At 45.8% G+C, this 21,656-nt stretch overlaps 7 non-coding genes and 1 pseudogene across 7 annotated transcripts; all 8 read left to right on the forward strand.

The window, feature by feature from the left end:
* Positions 1–1,057: 1,057 nt before the first annotated feature.
* LOC130307486 (U2 spliceosomal RNA) lies at positions 1,058–1,248 on the forward strand. Its single transcript, XR_008856663.1, has one exon. It is a non-coding gene; the product is annotated as a U2 spliceosomal RNA (small nuclear RNA).
* A 2,081-nt stretch (positions 1,249–3,329) lies between these two features.
* Positions 3,330–3,520, forward strand: LOC130307488 (U2 spliceosomal RNA). Its single transcript, XR_008856665.1, has one exon. It is a non-coding gene; the product is annotated as a U2 spliceosomal RNA (small nuclear RNA).
* A 2,079-nt stretch (positions 3,521–5,599) lies between these two features.
* On the forward strand, positions 5,600–5,817 carry LOC130307500 (U2 spliceosomal RNA; annotated as a pseudogene).
* A 5,389-nt stretch (positions 5,818–11,206) lies between these two features.
* On the forward strand, positions 11,207–11,392 carry LOC130307497 (U2 spliceosomal RNA). The gene has a single exon (XR_008856674.1). It is a non-coding gene; the product is annotated as a U2 spliceosomal RNA (small nuclear RNA).
* A 2,085-nt stretch (positions 11,393–13,477) lies between these two features.
* On the forward strand, positions 13,478–13,668 carry LOC130307492 (U2 spliceosomal RNA). Its single transcript, XR_008856670.1, has one exon. It is a non-coding gene; the product is annotated as a U2 spliceosomal RNA (small nuclear RNA).
* Positions 13,669–15,759: 2,091 nt separating this feature from the next.
* On the forward strand, positions 15,760–15,950 carry LOC130307489 (U2 spliceosomal RNA). Its single transcript, XR_008856666.1, has one exon. It is a non-coding gene; the product is annotated as a U2 spliceosomal RNA (small nuclear RNA).
* A 2,082-nt stretch (positions 15,951–18,032) lies between these two features.
* Positions 18,033–18,223, forward strand: LOC130307490 (U2 spliceosomal RNA). Its single transcript, XR_008856667.1, has one exon. It is a non-coding gene; the product is annotated as a U2 spliceosomal RNA (small nuclear RNA).
* Positions 18,224–20,305: 2,082 nt separating this feature from the next.
* Positions 20,306–20,493, forward strand: LOC130307495 (U2 spliceosomal RNA). Its single transcript, XR_008856673.1, has one exon. It is a non-coding gene; the product is annotated as a U2 spliceosomal RNA (small nuclear RNA).
* The last annotated feature ends 1,163 nt before the right edge of the window (positions 20,494–21,656 follow it).

Below are 21,656 nucleotides of genomic sequence, written 5' to 3' on the forward strand. Positions count from 1 at the left end.
AAAAAAAAGAAGAAAAAGAAGAATAATACGCCCAGAAAAGAGGCGAAAAGGAGAAAAACGTAAAAAAACGTGAAAAAAAAGTAAGAGGAAGAGAAGGGAAAAAAAGGTGGAAATGGGTTTAAAAGTGATTTCGGCGGAGAAATATATATATATATATATATATATATATATATATATATATATACGCGCACACACACACATATATATAAACGTATTCTCCGTTGAGATATTGCAGCCGCTGCTGTGTCCAGGCCCAGGAGCCTTAGCACTGTGCTGTGATGTCACTCAATACCACTGACATCACTAGGTGTAAACAACATCTCTCCTTTGCTGTGTATGTGACTATGGAGCTGTTTGGTGATGTCGTCTATTATGGCCTTCATAGAAGCAACAGGAGATTGTTGCATCCATCTAGAACCCTCAGAACTACAGTGCTATGATGTCACTGACTTCCACAGGCCTTGCAGAGTGTAAACAACAACAACCCAGCTTTGTTGTGTATGTAACCATAGGGATTTGTGATGTCACCTAGAACCTTCACAGCAGCGACAGCTTTATGAGGAGCATCAGCACTGCTCTGCCTGAGCAGAACCATCACCGCCATAGGTTGTCAAATAACCCGGATTTAACCCACACAGGTAAGTCCAATGGGGTGCAGGCATGTCCTCTATGCTTACAGCTTCCCGTGGGTGTTGGTTTGATACCGTTTGGGGACAGCCAAGGAGGCATCTGCAGGCAACAAAGGTAGGTGTGTGCTTGTGTGTGTGTTTCCTATGCAGATCCTAAGCCCAGTGTCACATGCAAGTAGGAGGAGTAAGAAGGGTTCCTGGCAAATCCGGGTTATGGATTGCATTTAAAAAGGCCCCGTGGGAGTGCAATGGGCCCCTGTCTTGCTGCTTAGCAATAATGGTATGGGTTTAGGTTCTGCTGTGTGTACTGGTGGTTGACTGCCCCCCAGCCCAGAGTGTGCATGGAAAATTGTCTGGCAGCCTCCCTGACAGCAAGCAGTGATAGTGCCCATGAAGGGGACCTTGTTGGGCCCGCCCCTTTCACGGTTATCGCTTCTCGGCCTTTTGGCTAAGATCAAGTGTAGTATCTGTTCTTATCAGTTTAATATCTGATACGTCCCCTATCTGGGGACCATATATTAAATGGATTTTTGAGAACGGGGGCCGATTTCGAAGCTTGCTTCCGTCGCCCTATGCATTGACCCGATATGGCAGTATCTTCGGGTACAGTGCACCACCCCCTTACAGGGTTAAAAAGAAAGATTCCTACTTTCATTGCTACCTGCTTGCTGGCTAGCCAGCTAGCCAGCCCTGTGGGCCTTGCTGCTGCAGCCAAAAAACAAAAGGTGGTGCTGCTGCTGCTGCTTCTGCTGCTTCTGCTTGTGTCTGGCCGCTGTTGGAGCGTCCAGGCACAGGACTTCTGCTGCTGCTGACTAAATGGCCTCCTTAATTGGATCATTTGAGTAGCCAGCACACCTGTGCAGGTAGGGCATGACATGATAGGCAGCTGCCTTGATAGCGGGTGGGTGCTGAATGTTCCTAATTGACAAAATAAGATTAATGCTTATGAAGAAATATAAAATCTCATCCCTTCCCCAATATCGCGCCACACCCCTACCCCTTAATTCCCTGGTTGAACTTGATGGACATATGTCTTTTTTCGACCGTACTAACTATGTAACTATGTAACATAACATGGGGGGGGGGGGGGGGGGTCTCCTGGCTGTTCACACAGGTGTGTCATTGCTGTACATTGACCATGCATTGCTTCTGTGGTATTGCAAAGGCAAAGACAAATGCTTCCAGCCATCCATTGCACTAATGGATTGGTCATCAGCTGGCTGTCTATGTCCCGCATCAATATAGACCAAAGTACAGAGGGTTAGGCTATGCTATTGTGCACCTACCTGATGCATCAGAAGGTGCGAGGCCCTTGCTAAATTCTGTGCACAGACTTTGAGATCTATACTTTAGACTGTATCTAAACCTGCTCCAACATGGACTGACATTCTGGCCTACTTTCAGCCGATGCGACTTGTCTGTCGCTGAACAGTCGCTTTTTATGTATTCAGCACCTATGTATAATGTTGTAAAAATGCTCTAGAAGCTAAAGTCGCAGAAATGTCACACATATTTGGCCTGCAACTTTCTGTGCGACAAATTCAGACAGGAAAAATCAGTATAAATCCTTAGAAAATTATCCCCCAGTGTCTCCATCTGCTGGCGGTATTGAATAAGCATTGCTGCACTGATGGGGTATGCATTAGACGGAAAAAAAGAAGAAAAAGAAGAATAATACGCCCAGAAAAGAGGCGAAAAGGAGAAAAACGTAAAAAAACGTGAAAAAAAAGTAAGAGGAAGAGAAGGGAAAAAAAGGTGGAAATGGGTTTAAAAGTGATTTCGGCGGAGAAATATATATATATATATATATATATATATATATATATACGCGCACACACACACATATATATAAACGTATTCTCCGTTGAGATATTGCAGCCGCTGCTGTGTCCAGGCCCAGGAGCCTTAGCACTGTGCTGTGATGTCACTCAATACCACTGACATCACTAGGTGTAAACAACATCTCTCCTTTGCTGTGTATGTGACTATGGAGCTGTTTGGTGATGTCGTCTATTATGGCCTTCATAGAAGCAACAGGAGATTGTTGCATCCATCTAGAACCCTCAGAACTACAGTGCTATGATGTCACTGACTTCCACAGGCCTTGCAGAGTGTAAACAACAACAACCCAGCTTTGTTGTGTATGTAACCATAGGGATTTGTGATGTCACCTAGAACCTTCACAGCAGCGACAGCTTTATGAGGAGCATCAGCACTGCTCTGCCTGAGCAGAACCATCACCGCCATAGGTTGTCAAATAACCCGGATTTAACCCACACAGGTAAGTCCAATGGGGTGCAGGCATGTCCTCTATGCTTACAGCTTCCCGTGGGTGTTGGTTTGATACCGTTTGGGGACAGCCAAGGAGGCATCTGCAGGCAACAAAGGTAGGTGTGTGCTTGTGTGTGTGTTTCCTATGCAGATCCTAAGCCCAGTGTCACATGCAAGTAGGAGGAGTAAGAAGGGTTCCTGGCAAATCCGGGTTATGGATTGCATTTAAAAAGGCCCCGTGGGAGTGCAATGGGCCCCTGTCTTGCTGCTTAGCAATAATGGTATGGGTTTAGGTTCTGCTGTGTGTACTGGTGGTTGACTGCCCCCCAGCCCAGAGTGTGCATGGAAAATTGTCTGGCAGCCTCCCTGACAGCAAGCAGTGATAGTGCCCATGAAGGGGACCTTGTTGGGCCCGCCCCTTTCACGGTTATCGCTTCTCGGCCTTTTGGCTAAGATCAAGTGTAGTATCTGTTCTTATCAGTTTAATATCTGATACGTCCCCTATCTGGGGACCATATATTAAATGGATTTTTGAGAACGGGGGCCGATTTCGAAGCTTGCTTCCGTCGCCCTATGCATTGACCCGATATGGCAGTATCTTCGGGTACAGTGCACCACCCCCTTACAGGGTTAAAAAGAAAGATTCCTACTTTCATTGCTACCTGCTTGCTGGCTAGCCAGCTAGCCAGCCCTGTGGGCCTTGCTGCTGCAGCCAAAAAACAAAAGGTGGTGCTGCTTCTGCTGCTTCTGCTTGTGTCTGGCCGCTGTTGGAGCGTCCAGGCACAGGACTTCTGCTGCTGCTGACTAAATGGCCTCCTTAATTGGATCATTTGAGTAGCCAGCACACCTGTGCAGGTAGGGCATGACATGATAGGCAGCTGCCTTGATAGCGGGTGGGTGCTGAATGTTCCTAATTGACAAAATAAGATTAATGCTTATGAAGAAATATAAAATCTCATCCCTTCCCCAATATCGCGCCACACCCCTACCCCTTAATTCCCTGGTTGAACTTGATGGACATATGTCTTTTTTCGACCGTACTAACTATGTAACTATGTAACATAACATGGGGGGGGGGGTCTCCTGGCTGTTCACACAGGTGTGTCATTGCTGTACATTGACCATGCATTGCTTCTGTGGTATTGCAAAGGCAAAGACAAATGCTTCCAGCCATCCATTGCACTAATGGATTGGTCATCAGCTGGCTGTCTATGTCCCGCATCAATATAGACCAAAGTACAGAGGGTTAGGCTATGCTATTGTGCACCTACCTGATGCATCAGAAGGTGCGAGGCCCTTGCTAAATTCTGTGCACAGACTTTGAGATCTATACTTTAGACTGTATCTAAACCTGCTCCAACATGGACTGACATTCTGGCCTACTTTCAGCCGATGCGACTTGTCTGTCGCTGAACAGTCGCTTTTTATGTATTCAGCACCTATGTATAATGTTGTAAAAATGCTCTAGAAGCTAAAGTCGCAGAAATGTCACACATATTTGGCCTGCAACTTTCTGTGCGACAAATTCAGACAGGAAAAATCAGTATAAATCCTTAGAAAATTATCCCCCAGTGTCTCCATCTGCTGGCGGTATTGAATAAGCATTGCTGCACTGATGGGGTATGCATTAGACGAAAAAAAAGAAGAAAAAGAAGAATAATACGCCCAGAAAAGAGGCGAAAAGGAGAAAAACGTAAAAAAACGTGAAAAAAAAGTAAGAGGAAGAGAAGGGAAAAAAAGGTGGAAATGGGTTTAAAAGTGATTTCGGCGGAGAAATATATATATATATATATATATATATATATATATATATATATATATATATACGCGCACACACACACATATATATAAACGTATTCTCCGTTGAGATATTGCAGCCGCTGCTGTGTCCAGGCCCAGGAGCCTTAGCACTGTGCTGTGATGTCACTCAATACCACTGACATCACTAGGTGTAAACAACATCTCTCCTTTGCTGTGTATGTGACTATGGAGCTGTTTGGTGATGTCGTCTATTATGGCCTTCATAGAAGCAACAGGAGATTGTTGCATCCATCTAGAACCCTCAGAACTACAGTGCTATGATGTCACTGACTTCCACAGGCCTTGCAGAGTGTAAACAACAACAACCCAGCTTTGTTGTGTATGTAACCATAGGGATTTGTGATGTCACCTAGAACCTTCACAGCAGCGACAGCTTTATGAGGAGCATCAGCACTGCTCTGCCTGAGCAGAACCATCACCGCCATAGGTTGTCAAATAACCCGGATTTAACCCACACAGGTAAGTCCAATGGGGTGCAGGCATGTCCTCTATGCTTACAGCTTCCCGTGGGTGTTGGTTTGATACCGTTTGGGGACAGCCAAGGAGGCATCTGCAGGCAACAAAGGTAGGTGTGTGCTTGTGTGTGTGTTTCCTATGCAGATCCTAAGCCCAGTGTCACATGCAAGTAGGAGGAGTAAGAAGGGTTCCTGGCAAATCCGGGTTATGGATTGCATTTAAAAAGGCCCCGTGGGAGTGCAATGGGCCCCTGTCTTGCTGCTTAGCAATAATGGTATGGGTTTAGGTTCTGCTGTGTGTACTGGTGGTTGACTGCCCCCCAGCCCAGAGTGTGCATGGAAAATTGTCTGGCAGCCTCCCTGACAGCAAGCAGTGATAGTGCCCATGAAGGGGACCTTGTTGGGCCCGCCCCTTTCACGGTTATCGCTTCTCGGCCTTTTGGCTAAGATCAAGTGTAGTATCTGCATTTGGTCTGGTCGGAAGGTGTCTGTGGTACCCCGCTTCTCGGCCTTGGGGGATTGTCTCTCCTTACGGAGGGACTTCACCCCCTTGCTGCTATTGGGGAGCGGGCTTAGTCCACGGACAACGGGTTGCGATCCCCCTGTCTCTGGGACCTTGTGTCTCAGAAGGCATTTTCGGTACGTTGAGCGTTACCTGTAGCTTCGGAAGCACCTAGGGTACCCCCGACCTCTGCCTTGGGTAAGGGTTCCGCTTTTATAGCGGGATTCCGAGCCCCTGCTGCTATTGGGGAAGGGGCTTAGTCCCTGGGTGTGGAAGATGCCGTTCTCCTGGGCTTTCCCCTCTGGGGAAATGTTGATGCGAAATACCATCCGCATAGAGGTGTCGGAGAGCCATCGTCAGTTGAAGAAACTCCGCTTCATTGCGGAGGTGATTCTTCTTGACTACTTCCGCCTCAATAGGGAGGACATCCTGTGTCTAAATGACCAGGAAAGCCGTGGCCTGTATACCGTCACCTTCACGGCCACGGCGTGTTGCGATAACATCTATGCAACCTTGTCTGGTGCGGACCAGAGGGACGATCGACTCGACGGTCTTTCGTTCCAGTTCCTCTATGGTGAGGAACATATACCGTTGGTGGTGGCTATGCACAGCCCTCATGTGACCACGGAGGATATAGCCACTTTTCTTCGGCGATACTGCGAAGAGGTGCGATTCGCAAACAAAATCTTGAACTCCGTGCGGTTCTGGAACGGCAAGAGGAAGTTCTGGGTCAAGCTCCGTAAGGATCCCGGTGGTATTGGGGGTCTTTGCCATCCGCCCCCAAATTTTGCCATCGGGAGAGTTCGGGGCTTCCTGTTCTATCCTCAAATGCCTATGTATTGCCGAAATTGCTTGAGGTTTGGCCACACCCAGGAGACCTGCGGCACGGAGCGTGTGATTCGCTGCAATAGGTGTGGCCAAGAAGGTCACATAGCCTCAAGATGTAGCCATACGATAAGGTGCAACCTCTGCGGAGAGGAAAATCACGATTTTAATTCCTGTCCCCATAAAGCAAAAACTACGATGGGTGGGTCAAGGCTGGGCCCACCCAAAGAGGGGACAGGACAAAAGACGTCCTTTTTTAAGATGCCCAAACCCCAGATGGCAGGTACTGATGGGTCCAGGCCCAAGACCTCTGGTGCTCCATCGGGGGGCCCACCGGTGGTAGTGCTAGGGGGAGGCCATGGGGATTCCACGAAGCCCGGGCGGGTGATCGAGTTTACTGCCCGGGAAATTGAAAGACGTCGATCGACTTCCTACCTGGCTCAAGAGCCCGCCGAAACTTCTAAAGGGGGCTCACCTGTGGCGGGTGGCAGCCGACGGGCCTCGGTGGGGGCAAAAGTGGACCCAAAATTGCAGCATAAGCCAGGTACTGGCTTGGCCCAGGGTCGCCCTGCTCCGGACGAAGAGGCCCCGGTGAAAGCCCGCCGGAAGGGGAGCCAGGTGGCCAGGTCTGAGCCCGGTCCTGTTACTCCGCCTATACAGGACAGGGCCAAGAAGACAAGTGGCGCCAAACCAGGGTTTGCTGCCCCGCCAGCAGTGGACCCGGTGGGTAAAACTGGCCATCGTCGATCGATGGGGAAGTTGGAGCAACAGTCCTCAGCAACGCTTGCTGGGGAACAAGCGATGAAAACTTCCCAAGGTAGCGGCAAAGGTTCCGGAAAAGAGCCCTCACAGGCCCCTGTGCAGCAGTTCCAGTCGTCAAATGATGAAAGAAGACGCAGATCCATCAGCCGGGGGCCAGAGATTACATCGAGTGAGAGCAACACAGAGGATATGGACAGCAGTGTGACATTTAAAAGACAAAGAGAAGAAGAAGAGGAAGACATTCAAAGGAAAGCGGCGTGCCGTAGTTCGGACGAGAGCGAGCTCAGGGTCGGGGCATCATCGATCTCAAGCTCCGACCCTCAGAACATCAAGGAGCTGATGACCCCGCAGGCGGGGGATGACGGTACGCAGCTTATTATTGACTTTGATTCTCCAAGCACGGACTCTCCATAAACTATGCCTATCCCTGTAAAAATTGCCTCACTCAATGTGAGGTCCTTAAAGAGCCCTGATCGCAGGGCTGCTTTATTTTCTTATCTAGAGACATGTGACTTTGACCTTTGCCTGCTACAAGAATGTGGAATCCCTAGTAAAATGGACTATAAAGACTTAAAAGAAGACTGGAAGCTGGGCCCATCCATATGGTCCGGTGCAAATGACTGTCGTTCTGTGGGTGTTGGGCTGCTCTGCCGAGGCCAGTCCTTTTCTATTCATACAGTAACTGAGATTGTGCCTGGCAGAGCTCTTTTAATTCATCTATATTTTAATGGACTTTTAATTCGTGTTTTAAATGTGTATGCCCCTCCTGATAAACAGGAGCGGGCAGAACTATTTGAAATTTTACCACTGTTTTGTGTTGGGTCTTCCCCCCTGCTGGTGGGAGGTGATTTTAACTGCATACGTGATGGGGAACACCGGCAGGGTGGGGATATTAATCGTAAAGACCGCACTTCTTACCTGCTTAAAAATTTTATTGATGATTTTAATTTGAAAGATTGCTGGAAGGATCTCTTGCCGGAGGACCCAGGCGCCACATGGTCCAATGGAAGAGTGAGCTCCAGAATCGATTTTATTTTTTCCTCTAGAGCTTTTAAACCCCTGAAATGCACGCTCGAGCAGAATATCTTCTCTGATCATAAGCTCCTCTTGGTGGGCCTGGAGCTAGAGGGGGAGCAAAAAGCAAAAAGGGGCCTCTGGAGATTAAACACCACACTCCTAGAGGACCCTGAGATAAAAGAGGAGTTTGTGCGGACCTACCAATGCTGGCAATCACAAAGAAAACCCCACGAGCCTATGCTGCACTGGTGGGAGGGCACCAAATCTAAAATCAGATTTTTTTTTATCAAAGCAGGTAAGAAGAAGGCAAAAATGGAAAAACAGTGGTTTTATGTTCTTAACATGCGTTTAAATGTACTTTTTAAATTGAAAGAAGCTGGTATGGATGTAGAAAATGATATTTTAAACCTTAAAACTGAAATAAAACATGCCATAGAAAAGAAAGGGAAACAAATCATTTTTAACTCACATGTGCAGCACCTGGAGGAGGGCGAGAAATGTTCCCGTTTCTTTTTTAAAAAAGTGATGAATAGGAGGGATATCATCCAAAACCTTGAGGGTGAATCCACTCCAAAAGGCATGTTAGATGCAGTTTTTAACTTCTACCAGCTTCTTTTTAATAAGAAAGATCTTAATCCATCCTTTTTAGAACATGTTCTTAATTCCCTTGATTTTAAGCTAGATGTTTTAGACCAGGAGGTTTTATCCCGTGATCTTAACTTAGATGAACTTTTATTTGTTTTTAAAAGTTTTTCTAGTGGGAAGGCCCCTGGGGAAGATGGTTTACCCATCGAATTTTATTTAGCTTATTGGGATATTTTAAAGGATGATATGGTTTTATTGTATAAAGAAACTTTTATTGTTAATGAACTTCCCCCTTCCTGGAGGAGGGGGATTGTATCATTACTTTTTAAAAAGGGTGAAAAGGATATGCTAAAAAATTGGCGCCCCATCACACTTTTAAATGTTGATTATAAAGTTTTAGCCAAGTTATTAGCTGTCCGTTTTAAACCTTTTATTCATAAATTAATTCACCCAAATCAGGTTTGTGGGGTACCTGGAAGGTCTATAGCTGAATCCCTAAATATTTTAAGAGATGTTTTATGGTATTTTAAGGATAGAAATCAAACTGTAGCAATTTTATCCTTAGACTTTGAAAAAGCCTTTGATAGGGTCTCCCATGAATACCTGTTTTTAGTTCTTAAAAAGATGGCAGTGCCTGAAACGATTTTAAGCCGAATCATGCTTTTATACCGATCCTGTTTTAGTCAAGTCTCTGTTAATGGCTTTTTAACCAGCGGTGTTCCTCTTTTATCAGGTGTCAAACAGGGCTGCCCCCTGTCCCCACTCCTTTTTATTTGCGCAATCGAACCACTGATGGCCCTCCTCAGAAAAGACCGGGTAGTAAGAGGCGTACCGATACCTGGTGGAGGAGGGACCCATCTAAAGGTGTTGGGGTACATGGATGATGTCACCATACTGTGCCCGGACTCTCCATCCATGAGGGGGGCATTGAGGAACACCAGCTATTTCTGCGAGGTCTCTGGTTTTAAGCTAAACACAGATAAATGTGACTGTTTTTATATTGGCTCCTGGGATTCATCCATCACCCCAGGAGTCACAATGCAACAGGATCAAATTAAAGTTTTAGGTATTGTTTTTAACCAGGTCAATGATGGGAGCCCTAACTGGGATTCAGCTATAGCTAAGATGGAGAAGAAGATTTTAATGTGGAATCTTAGAAACCTTACCATGGAGGGGAAGATTTTAATAATAAAGATGGTTTTACTCCCTATTATGCTATACATTGCCATGGTATTTCCTCCATCTATTTTATACATTAAAAAAGTAACTAGAATTGTTTTTACTTTTTTATGGGGTTCAAAAATGGAGAAATTAAAGCGTGATTTTATGTACAAAAGTAAAGATAATGGCGGGAAAGATGTTCCTAACCTTTTTACTTTCTTTTACATAAAGTATTTCTGTTTCTGTTTTAAAATTATTAAATCCGATGGCATTTTTAGCTGCTTTTTAAGGTACGCTGCGGGCATGGTTTTTAAAAGATGGTTGCGCATCCCTCTGAACGCTCCGGTGCTTCTGTGTCCCCCAAAACATTATGTGGTGTTGGAAAAGACAGTCAGGCTCCTAGGTCTCCAAGATTTGGAGCCTGACATACTGGGGGACCAGAGAAAGGTATCAAAGGTCCTCAGGCGGAGTGAGGTTACCCTGGCAGTGTCCAATTTCACACAGGCAAGATCCAAAAAGGTATGGCGGAACGTGTACGGGAAGTTTCTGGCGAATGTACACAGGGATCTTGCCTGGGCAATCGTCCACCAGTGCCTCCCTACTCGTGAGTTTCAGCACAGGCGAGGACTGGTGGCGAGAGCCAAGTGCCCGAGAGATGGCTGCGGAGTGGACGAAACGGTGCTGCACATATTTTGGAACTGCCCTTTTGCACGGGAGCTTTGGAGGAAGGTAGGCCCACTTTTGAAGTGGGCCTGCGGCCTAAAAGATTTTAATCACGAATGTGTCTTTTACGGTCTTTTTAACTGCCCCAATTTTAAACAGCAGATGATCTGCTGGATGATTATTAATTGTTTTAAAAATGCCATCTGGAAAGTTAGGAACATCTTACTTTTTAAACATGATTTTATTGATGTTAAAAACTGTATAAAGCTGGCCCTGAGTGAGATGTACATCTATTACCTAAGAGACAAGAAACAGTTGGGGGCCAGCGAGGCAGCATCCATGTGGTGTCTGCCTCTATGGAACGAAATAACAGTATAATCAGTTTTTATGACATTTGTATAATGTTTTATCCTGCCATTTTTATTTTTTCTCCTTTTATTACTGGTTTTATTATTTGTATTTTAAAACTTTTGTGAACCTTTTATTATTTTGCATTTTAAATTTTGTATGGTTTCTTATTTATTCAATAAAATTTTGTTGAAACCTTATCTGTTCTTATCAGTTTAATATCTGATACGTCCCCTATCTGGGGACCATATATTAAATGGATTTTTGAGAACGGGGGCCGATTTCGAAGCTTGCTTCCGTCGCCCTATGCATTGACCCGATATGGCAGTATCTTCGGGTACAGTGCACCACCCCCTTACAGGGTTAAAAAGAAAGATTCCTACTTTCATTGCTACCTGCTTGCTGGCTAGCCAGCTAGCCAGCCCTGTGGGCCTTGCTGCTGCAGCCAAAAAACAAAAGGTGGTGCTGCTGCTGCTGCTTCTGCTGCTTCTGCTTGTGTCTGGCCGCTGTTGGAGCGTCCAGGCACAGGACTTCTGCTGCTGCTGACTAAATGGCCTCCTTAATTGGATCATTTGAGTAGCCAGCACACCTGTGCAGGTAGGGCATGACATGATAGGCAGCTGCCTTGATAGCGGGTGGGTGCTGAATGTTCCTAATTGACAAAATAAGATTAATGCTTATGAAGAAATATAAAATCTCATCCCTTCCCCAATATCGCGCCACACCCCTACCCCTTAATTCCCTGGTTGAACTTGATGGACATATGTCTTTTTTCGACCGTACTAACTATGTAACTATGTAACATAACATGGGGGGGGGGGGTCTCCTGGCTGTTCACACAGGTGTGTCATTGCTGTACATTGACCATGCATTGCTTCTGTGGTATTGCAAAGGCAAAGACAAATGCTTCCAGCCATCCATTGCACTAATGGATTGGTCATCAGCTGGCTGTCTATGTCCCGCATCAATATAGACCAAAGTACAGAGGGTTAGGCTATGCTATTGTGCACCTACCTGATGCATCAGAAGGTGCGAGGCCCTTGCTAAATTCTGTGCACAGACTTTGAGATCTATACTTTAGACTGTATCTAAACCTGCTCCAACATGGACTGACATTCTGGCCTACTTTCAGCCGATGCGACTTGTCTGTCGCTGAACAGTCGCTTTTTATGTATTCAGCACCTATGTATAATGTTGTAAAAATGCTCTAGAAGCTAAAGTCGCAGAAATGTCACACATATTTGGCCTGCAACTTTCTGTGCGACAAATTCAGACAGGAAAAATCAGTATAAATCCTTAGAAAATTATCCCCCAGTGTCTCCATCTGCTGGCGGTATTGAATAAGCATTGCTGCACTGATGGGGTATGCATTAGACGAAAAAAAAGAAGAAAAAGAAGAATAATACGCCCAGAAAAGAGGCGAAAAGGAGAAAAACGTAAAAAAACGTGAAAAAAAAGTAAGAGGAAGAGAAGGGAAAAAAAGGTGGAAATGGGTTTAAAAGTGATTTCGGCGGAGAAATATATATATATATATATATATATATATATATATATATATATATATACGCGCACACACACACATATATATAAACGTATTCTCCGTTGAGATATTGCAGCCGCTGCTGTGTCCAGGCCCAGGAGCCTTAGCACTGTGCTGTGATGTCACTCAATACCACTGACATCACTAGGTGTAAACAACATCTCTCCTTTGCTGTGTATGTGACTATGGAGCTGTTTGGTGATGTCGTCTATTATGGCCTTCATAGAAGCAACAGGAGATTGTTGCATCCATCTAGAACCCTCAGAACTACAGTGCTATGATGTCACTGACTTCCACAGGCCTTGCAGAGTGTAAACAACAACAATCCAGCTTTGTTGTGTATGTAACCATAGGGATTTGTGATGTCACCTAGAACCTTCACAGCAGCGACAGCTTTATGAGGAGCATCAGCACTGCTCTGCCTGAGCAGAACCATCACCGCCATAGGTTGTCAAATAACCCGGATTTAACCCACACAGGTAAGTCCAATGGGGTGCAGGCATGTCCTCTATGCTTACAGCTTCCCGTGGGTGTTGGTTTGATACCGTTTGGGGACAGCCAAGGAGGCATCTGCAGGCAACAAAGGTAGGTGTGTGCTTGTGTGTGTGTTTCCTATGCAGATCCTAAGCCCAGTGTCACATGCAAGTAGGAGGAGTAAGAAGGGTTCCTGGCAAATCCGGGTTATGGATTGCATTTAAAAAGGCCCCGTGGGAGTGCAATGGGCCCCTGTCTTGCTGCTTAGCAATAATGGTATGGGTTTAGGTTCTGCTGTGTGTACTGGTGGTTGACTGCCCCCCAGCCCAGAGTGTGCATGGAAAATTGTCTGGCAGCCTCCCTGACAGCAAGCAGTGATAGTGCCCATGAAGGGGACCTTGTTGGGCCCGCCCCTTTCACGGTTATCGCTTCTCGGCCTTTTGGCTAAGATCAAGTGTAGTATCTGTTCTTATCAGTTTAATATCTGATACGTCCCCTATCTGGGGACCATATATTAAATGGATTTTTGAGAACGGGGGCCGATTTCGAAGCTTGCTTCCGTCGCCCTATGCATTGACCCGATATGTCAGTATCTTCGGGTACAGTGCACCACCCCCTTACAGGGTTAAAAAGAAAGATTCCTACTTTCATTGCTACCTGCTTGCTGGCTAGCCAGCTAGCCAGCCCTGTGGGCCTTGCTGCTGCAGCCAAAAAACAAAAGGTGGTGCTGCTGCTGCTGCTTCTGCTGCTTCTGCTTGTGTCTGGCCGCTGTTGGAGCGTCCAGGCACAGGACTTCTGCTGCTGCTGACTAAATGGCCTCCTTAATTGGATCATTTGAGTAGCCAGCACACCTGTGCAGGTAGGGCATGACATGATAGGCAGCTGCCTTGATAGCGGGTGGGTGCTGAATGTTCCTAATTGACAAAATAAGATTAATGCTTATGAAGAAATATAAAATCTCATCCCTTCCCCAATATCGCGCCACACCCCTACCCCTTAATTCCCTGGTTGAACTTGATGGACATATGTCTTTTTTCGACCGTACTAACTATGTAACTATGTAACATAACATGGGGGGGGGGGGGGGGGGTCTCCTGGCTGTTCACACAGGTGTGTCATTGCTGTACATTGACCATGCATTGCTTCTGTGGTATTGCAAAGGCAAAGACAAATGCTTCCAGCCATCCATTGCACTAATGGATTGGTCATCAGCTGGCTGTCTATGTCCCGCATCAATATAGACCAAAGTACAGAGGGTTAGGCTATGCTATTGTGCACCTACCTGATGCATCAGAAGGTGCGAGGCCCTTGCTAAATTCTGTGCACAGACTTTGAGATCTATACTTTAGACTGTATCTAAACCTGCTCCAACATGGACTGACATTCTGGCCTACTTTCAGCCGATGCGACTTGTCTGTCGCTGAACAGTCGCTTTTTATGTATTCAGCACCTATGTATAATGTTGTAAAAATGCTCTAGAAGCTAAAGTCGCAGAAATGTCACACATATTTGGCCTGCAACTTTCTGTGCGACAAATTCAGACAGGAAAAATCAGTATAAATCCTTAGAAAATTATCCCCCAGTGTCTCCATCTGCTGGCGGTATTGAATAAGCATTGCTGCACTGATGGGGTATGCATTAGACGAAAAAAAAGAAGAAAAAGAAGAATAATACGCCCAGAAAAGAGGCGAAAAGGAGAAAAACGTAAAAAAACGTGAAAAAAAAGTAAGAGGAAGAGAAGGGAAAAAAAGGTGGAAATGGGTTTAAAAGTGATTTCGGCGGAGAAATATATATATATATATATATATATATAAATATATATATATATATATACGCGCACACACACACATATATATAAACGTATTCTCCGTTGAGATATTGCAGCCGCTGCTGTGTCCAGGCCCAGGAGCCTTAGCACTGTGCTGTGATGTCACTCAATACCACTGACATCACTAGGTGTAAACAACATCTCTCCTTTGCTGTGTATGTGACTATGGAGCTGTTTGGTGATGTCGTCTATTATGGCCTTCATAGAAGCAACAGGAGATTGTTGCATCCATCTAGAACCCTCAGAACTACAGTGCTATGATGTCACTGACTTCCACAGGCCTTGCAGAGTGTAAACAACAACAACCCAGCTTTGTTGTGTATGTAACCATAGGGATTTGTGATGTCACCTAGAACCTTCACAGCAGCGACAGCTTTATGAGGAGCATCAGCACTGCTCTGCCTGAGCAGAACCATCACCGCCATAGGTTGTCAAATAACCCGGATTTAACCCACACAGGTAAGTCCAATGGGGTGCAGGCATGTCCTCTATGCTTACAGCTTCCCGTGGGTGTTGGTTTGATACCGTTTGGGGACAGCCAAGGAGGCATCTGCAGGCAACAAAGGTAGGTGTGTGCTTGTGTGTGTGTTTCCTATGCAGATCCTAAGCCCAGTGTCACATGCAAGTAGGAGGAGTAAGAAGGGTTCCTGGCAAATCCGGGTTATGGATTGCATTTAAAAAGGCCCCGTGGGAGTGCAATGGGCCCCTGTCTTGCTGCTTAGCAATAATGGTATGGGTTTAGGTTCTGCTGTGTGTACTGGTGGTTGACTGCCCCCCAGCCCAGAGTGTGCATGGAAAATTGTCTGGCAGCCTCCCTGACAGCAAGCAGTGATAGTGCCCATGAAGGGGACCTTGTTGGGCCCGCCCCTTTCACGGTTATCGCTTCTCGGCCTTTTGGCTAAGATCAAGTGTAGTATCTGTTCTTATCAGTTTAATATCTGATACGTCCCCTATCTGGGGACCATATATTAAATGGATTTTTGAGAACGGGGGCCGATTTCGAAGCTTGCTTCCGTCGCCCTATGCATTGACCCGATATGGCAGTATCTTCGGGTACAGTGCACCACCCCCTTACAGGGTTAAAAAGAAAGATTCCTACTTTCATTGCTACCTGCTTGCTGGCTAGCCAGCTAGCCAGCCCTGTGGGCCTTGCTGCTGCAGCCAAAAAACAAAAGGTGGTGCTGCTGCTGCTTCTGCTGCTTCTGCTTGTGTCTGGCCGCTGTTGGAGCGTCCAGGCACAGGACTTCTGCTGCTGCTGACTAAATGGCCTCCTTAATTGGATCATTTGAGTAGCCAGCACACCTGTGCAGGTAGGGCATGACATGATAGGCAGCTGCCTTGATAGCGGGTGGGTGCTGAATGTTCCTAATTGACAAAATAAGATTAATGCTTATGAAGAAATATAAAATCTCATCCCTTCCCCAATATCGCGCCACACCCCTACCCCTTAATTCCCTGGTTGAACTTGATGGACATATGTCTTTTTTCGACCGTACTAACTATGTAACTATGTAACATAACATGGGGGGGGGGTCTCCTGGCTGTTCACACAGGTGTGTCATTGCTGTACATTGACCATGCATTGCTTCTGTGGTATTGCAAAGGCAAAGACAAATGCTTCCAGCCATCCATTGCACTAATGGATTGGTCATCAGCTGGCTGTCTATGTCCCGCATCAATATAGACCAAAGTACAGAGGGTTAGGCTATGCTATTGTGCACCTACCTGATGCATCAGAAGGTGCGAGGCCCTTGCTAAATTCTGTGCACAGACTTTGAGATCTATACTTTAGACTGTATCTAAACCTGCTCCAACATGGACTGACATTCTGGCCTACTTTCAGCCGATGCGACTTGTCTGTCGCTGAACAGTCGCTTTTTATGTATTCAGCACCTATGTATAATGTTGTAAAAATGCTCTAGAAGCTAAAGTCGCAGAAATGTCACACATATTTGGCCTGCAACTTTCTGTGCGACAAATTCAGACAGGAAAAATCAGTATAAATCCTTAGAAAATTATCCCCCAGTGTCTCCATCTGCTGGCGGTATTGAATAAGCATTGCTGCACTGATGGGGTATGCATTAGACGAAAAAAAAGAAGAAAAAGAAGAATAATACGCCCAGAAAAGAGGCGAAAAGGAGAAAAACGTAAAAAAACGTGAAAAAAAAGTAAGAGGAAGAGAAGGGAAAAAAAGGTGGAAATGGGTTTAAAAGTGATTTCGGCGGAGAAATATATATATATATATATATATATATATATATATATATATATATATATACGCGCACACACACACATATATATAAACGTATTCTCCGTTGAGATATTGCAGCCGCTGCTGTGTCCAGGCCCAGGAGCCTTAGCACTGTGCTGTGATGTCACTCAATACCACTGACATCACTAGGTGTAAACAACATCTCTCCTTTGCTGTGTATGTGACTATGGAGCTGTTTGGTGATGTCGTCTATTATGGCCTTCATAGAAGCAACAGGAGATTGTTGCATCCATCTAGAACCCTCAGAACTACAGTGCTATGATGTCACTGACTTCCACAGGCCTTGCAGAGTGTAAACAACAACAACCCAGCTTTGTTGTGTATGTAACCATAGGGATTTGTGATGTCACCTAGAACCTTCACAGCAGCGACAGCTTTATGAGGAGCATCAGCACTGCTCTGCCTGAGCAGAACCATCACCGCCATAGGTTGTCAAATAACCCGGATTTAACCCACACAGGTAAGTCCAATGGGGTGCAGGCATGTCCTCTATGCTTACAGCTTCCCGTGGGTGTTGGTTTGATACCGTTTGGGGACAGCCAAGGAGGCATCTGCAGGCAACAAAGGTAGGTGTGTGCTTGTGTGTGTGTTTCCTATGCAGATCCTAAGCCCAGTGTCACATGCAAGTAGGAGGAGTAAGAAGGGTTCCTGGCAAATCCGGGTTATGGATTGCATTTAAAAAGGCCCCGTGGGAGTGCAATGGGCCCCTGTCTTGCTGCTTAGCAATAATGGTATGGGTTTAGGTTCTGCTGTGTGTACTGGTGGTTGACTGCCCCCCAGCCCAGAGTGTGCATGGAAAATTGTCTGGCAGCCTCCCTGACAGCAAGCAGTGATAGTGCCCATGAAGGGGACCTTGTTGGGCCCGCCCCTTTCACGGTTATCGCTTCTCGGCCTTTTGGCTAAGATCAAGTGTAGTATCTGTTCTTATCAGTTTAATATCTGATACGTCCCCTATCTGGGGACCATATATTAAATGGATTTTTGAGAACGGGGGCCGATTTCGAAGCTTGCTTCCGTCGCCCTATGCATTGACCCGATATGGCAGTATCTTCGGGTACAGTGCACCACCCCCTTACAGGGTTAAAAAGAAAGATTCCTACTTTCATTGCTACCTGCTTGCTGGCTAGCCAGCTAGCCAGCCCTGTGGGCCTTGCTGCTGCAGCCAAAAAACAAAAGGTGGTGCTGCTGCTGCTGCTTCTGCTGCTTCTGCTTGTGTCTGGCCGCTGTTGGAGCGTCCAGGCACAGGACTTCTGCTGCTGCTGACTAAATGGCCTCCTTAATTGGATCATTTGAGTAGCCAGCACACCTGTGCAGGTAGGGCATGACATGATAGGCAGCTGCCTTGATAGCGGGTGGGTGCTGAATGTTCCTAATTGACAAAATAAGATTAATGCTTATGAAGAAATATAAAATCTCATCCCTTCCCCAATATCGCGCCACACCCCTACCCCTTAATTCCCTGGTTGAACTTGATGGACATATGTCTTTTTTCGACCGTACTAACTATGTAACTATGTAACATAACATGGGGGGGGGGGGTCTCCTGGCTGTTCACACAGGTGTGTCATTGCTGTACATTGACCATGCATTGCTTCTGTGGTATTGCAAAGGCAAAGACAAATGCTTCCAGCCATCCATTGCACTAATGGATTGGTCATCAGCTGGCTGTCTATGTCCCGCATCAATATAGACCAAAGTACAGAGGGTTAGGCTATGCTATTGTGCACCTACCTGATGCATCAGAAGGTGCGAGGCCCTTGCTAAATTCTGTGCACAGACTTTGAGATCTATACTTTAGACTGTATCTAAACCTGCTCCAACATGGACTGACATTCTGGCCTACTTTCAGCCGATGCGACTTGTCTGTCGCTGAACAGTCGCTTTTTATGTATTCAGCACCTATGTATAATGTTGTAAAAATGCTCTAGAAGCTAAAGTCGCAGAAATGTCACACATATTTGGCCTGCAACTTTCTGTGCGACAAATTCAGACAGGAAAAATCAGTATAAATCCTTAGAAAATTATCCCCCAGTGTCTCCATCTGCTGGCGGTATTGAATAAGCATTGCTGCACTGATGGGGTATGCATTAGACGAAAAAAAAGAAGAAAAAGAAGAATAATACGCCCAGAAAAGAGGCGAAAAGGAGAAAAACGTAAAAAAACGTGAAAAAAAAGTAAGAGGAAGAGAAGGGAAAAAAAGGTGGAAATGGGTTTAAAAGTGATTTCGGCGGAGAAATATATATATATATATATATATATATATATATATATATATATACGCGCACACACACACATATATATAAACGTATTCTCCGTTGAGATATTGCAGCCGCTGCTTGTGTCCAGGCCCAGGAGCCTTAGCACTGTGCTGTGATGTCACTCAATACCACTGACATCACTAGGTGTAAACAACATCTCTCCTTTGCTGTGTATGTGACTATGGAGCTGTTTGGTGATGTCGTCTATTATGGCCTTCATAGAAGCAACAGGAGATTGTTGCATCCATCTAGAACCCTCAGAACTACAGTGCTATGATGTCACTGACTTCCACAGGCCTTGCAGAGTGTAAACAACAACAACCCAGCTTTGTTGTGTATGTAACCATAGGGATTTGTGATGTCACCTAGAACCTTCACAGCAGCGACAGCTTTATGAGGAGCATCAGCACTGCTCTGCCTGAGCAGAACCATCACCGCCATAGGTTGTCAAATAACCCGGATTTAACCCACACAGGTAAGTCCAATGGGGTGCAGGCATGTCCTCTATGCTTACAGCTTCCCGTGGGTGTTGGTTTGATACCGTTTGGGGACAGCCAAGGAGGCATCTGCAGGCAACAAAGGTAGGTGTGTGCTTGTGTGTGTGTTTCCTATGCAGATCCTAAGCCCAGTGTCACATGCAAGTAGGAGGAGTAAGAAGGGTTCCTGGCAAATCCGGGTTATGGATTGCATTTAAAAAGGCCCCGTGGGAGTGCAATGGGCCCCTGTCTTGCTGCTTAGCAATAATGGTATGGGTTTAGGTTCTGCTGTGTGTACTGGTGGTTGACTGCCCCCCAGCCCAGAGTGTGCATGGAAAATTGTCTGGCAGCCTCCCTGACAGCAAGCAGTGATAGTGCCCATGAAGGGGACCTTGTTGGGCCCGCCCCTTTCACGGTTATCGCTTCTCGCCTTTTGGCTAAGATCAAGTGTAGTATCTGTTCTTATCAGTTTAATATCTGATACGTCCCCTATCTGGGACCATATATTAAATGGATTTTTGAGAACGGGGCCGATTTCGAAGCTTGCTTCCGTCGCCCTATGCATTGACCCGATATGGCAGTATCTTCGGGTACAGTGCACCACCCCCTTACAGGGTTAAAAAGAAAGATTCCTACTTTCATTGCTACCTGCTTGCTGGCTAGCCAGCTAGCCAGCCCTGTGGGCCTTGCTGCTGCAGCCAAAAAACAAAAGGTGGTGCTGCTGCTGCTGCTTCTGCTGCTTCTGCTTGTGTCTGGCCGCTGTTGGAGCGTCCAGGCACAGGACTTCTGCTGCTGCTGACTAAATGGCCTCCTTAATTGGATCATTTGAGTAGCCAGCACACCTGTGCAGGTAGGGCATGACATGATAGGCAGCTGCCTTGATAGCGGGTGGGTGCTGAATGTTCCTAATTGACAAAATAAGATTAATGCTTATGAAGAAATATAAAATCTCATCCCTTCCCCAATATCGCGCCACACCCCTACCCCTTAATTCCCTGGTTGAACTTGATGGACATATGTCTTTTTTCGACCGTACTAACTATGTAACTATGTAACATAACATGGGGGGGGGGGGGGGTCTCCTGGCTGTTCACACAGGTGTGTCATTGCTGTACATTGACCATGCATTGCTTCTGTGGTATTGCAAAGGCAAAGACAAATGCTTCCAGCCATCCATTGCACTAATGGATTGGTCATCAGCTGGCTGTCTATGTCCCGCATCAATATAGACCAAAGTACAGAGGGTTAGGCTATGCTATTGTGCACCTGCCTGATGCATCAGAAGGTGCGAGGCCCTTGCTAAATTCTGTGCACAGACTTTGAGATCTATACTTTAGACTGTATCTAAACCTGCTCCAACATGGACTGACATTCTGGCCTACTTTCAGCCGATGCGACTTGTCTGTCGCTGAACAGTCGCTTTTTATGTATTCAGCACCTATGTATAATGTTGTAAAAATGCTCTAGAAGCTAAAGTCGCAGAAATGTCACACATATTTGGCCTGCAACTTTCTGTGCGACAAATTCAGACAGGAAAAATCAGTATAAATCCTTAGAAAATTATCCCCCAGTGTCTCCATCTGCTGGCGGTATTGAATAAGCATTGCTGCACTGATGGGGTATGCATTAGACGAAAAAAAAGAAGAAAAAGAAGAATAATACGCCCAGAAAAGAGGCGAAAAGGAGAAAAACGTAAAAAAACGTGAAAAAAAAGTAAGAGGAAGAGAAGGGAAAAAAAGGTGGAAATGGGTTTAAAAGTGATTTCGGCG

The sequence above is a fragment of the Hyla sarda genome, unplaced genomic scaffold (genome assembly GCF_029499605.1).
Source record: "Hyla sarda isolate aHylSar1 unplaced genomic scaffold, aHylSar1.hap1 scaffold_1426, whole genome shotgun sequence".
NCBI lineage: Eukaryota > Metazoa > Chordata > Amphibia > Anura > Hylidae > Hyla > Hyla sarda.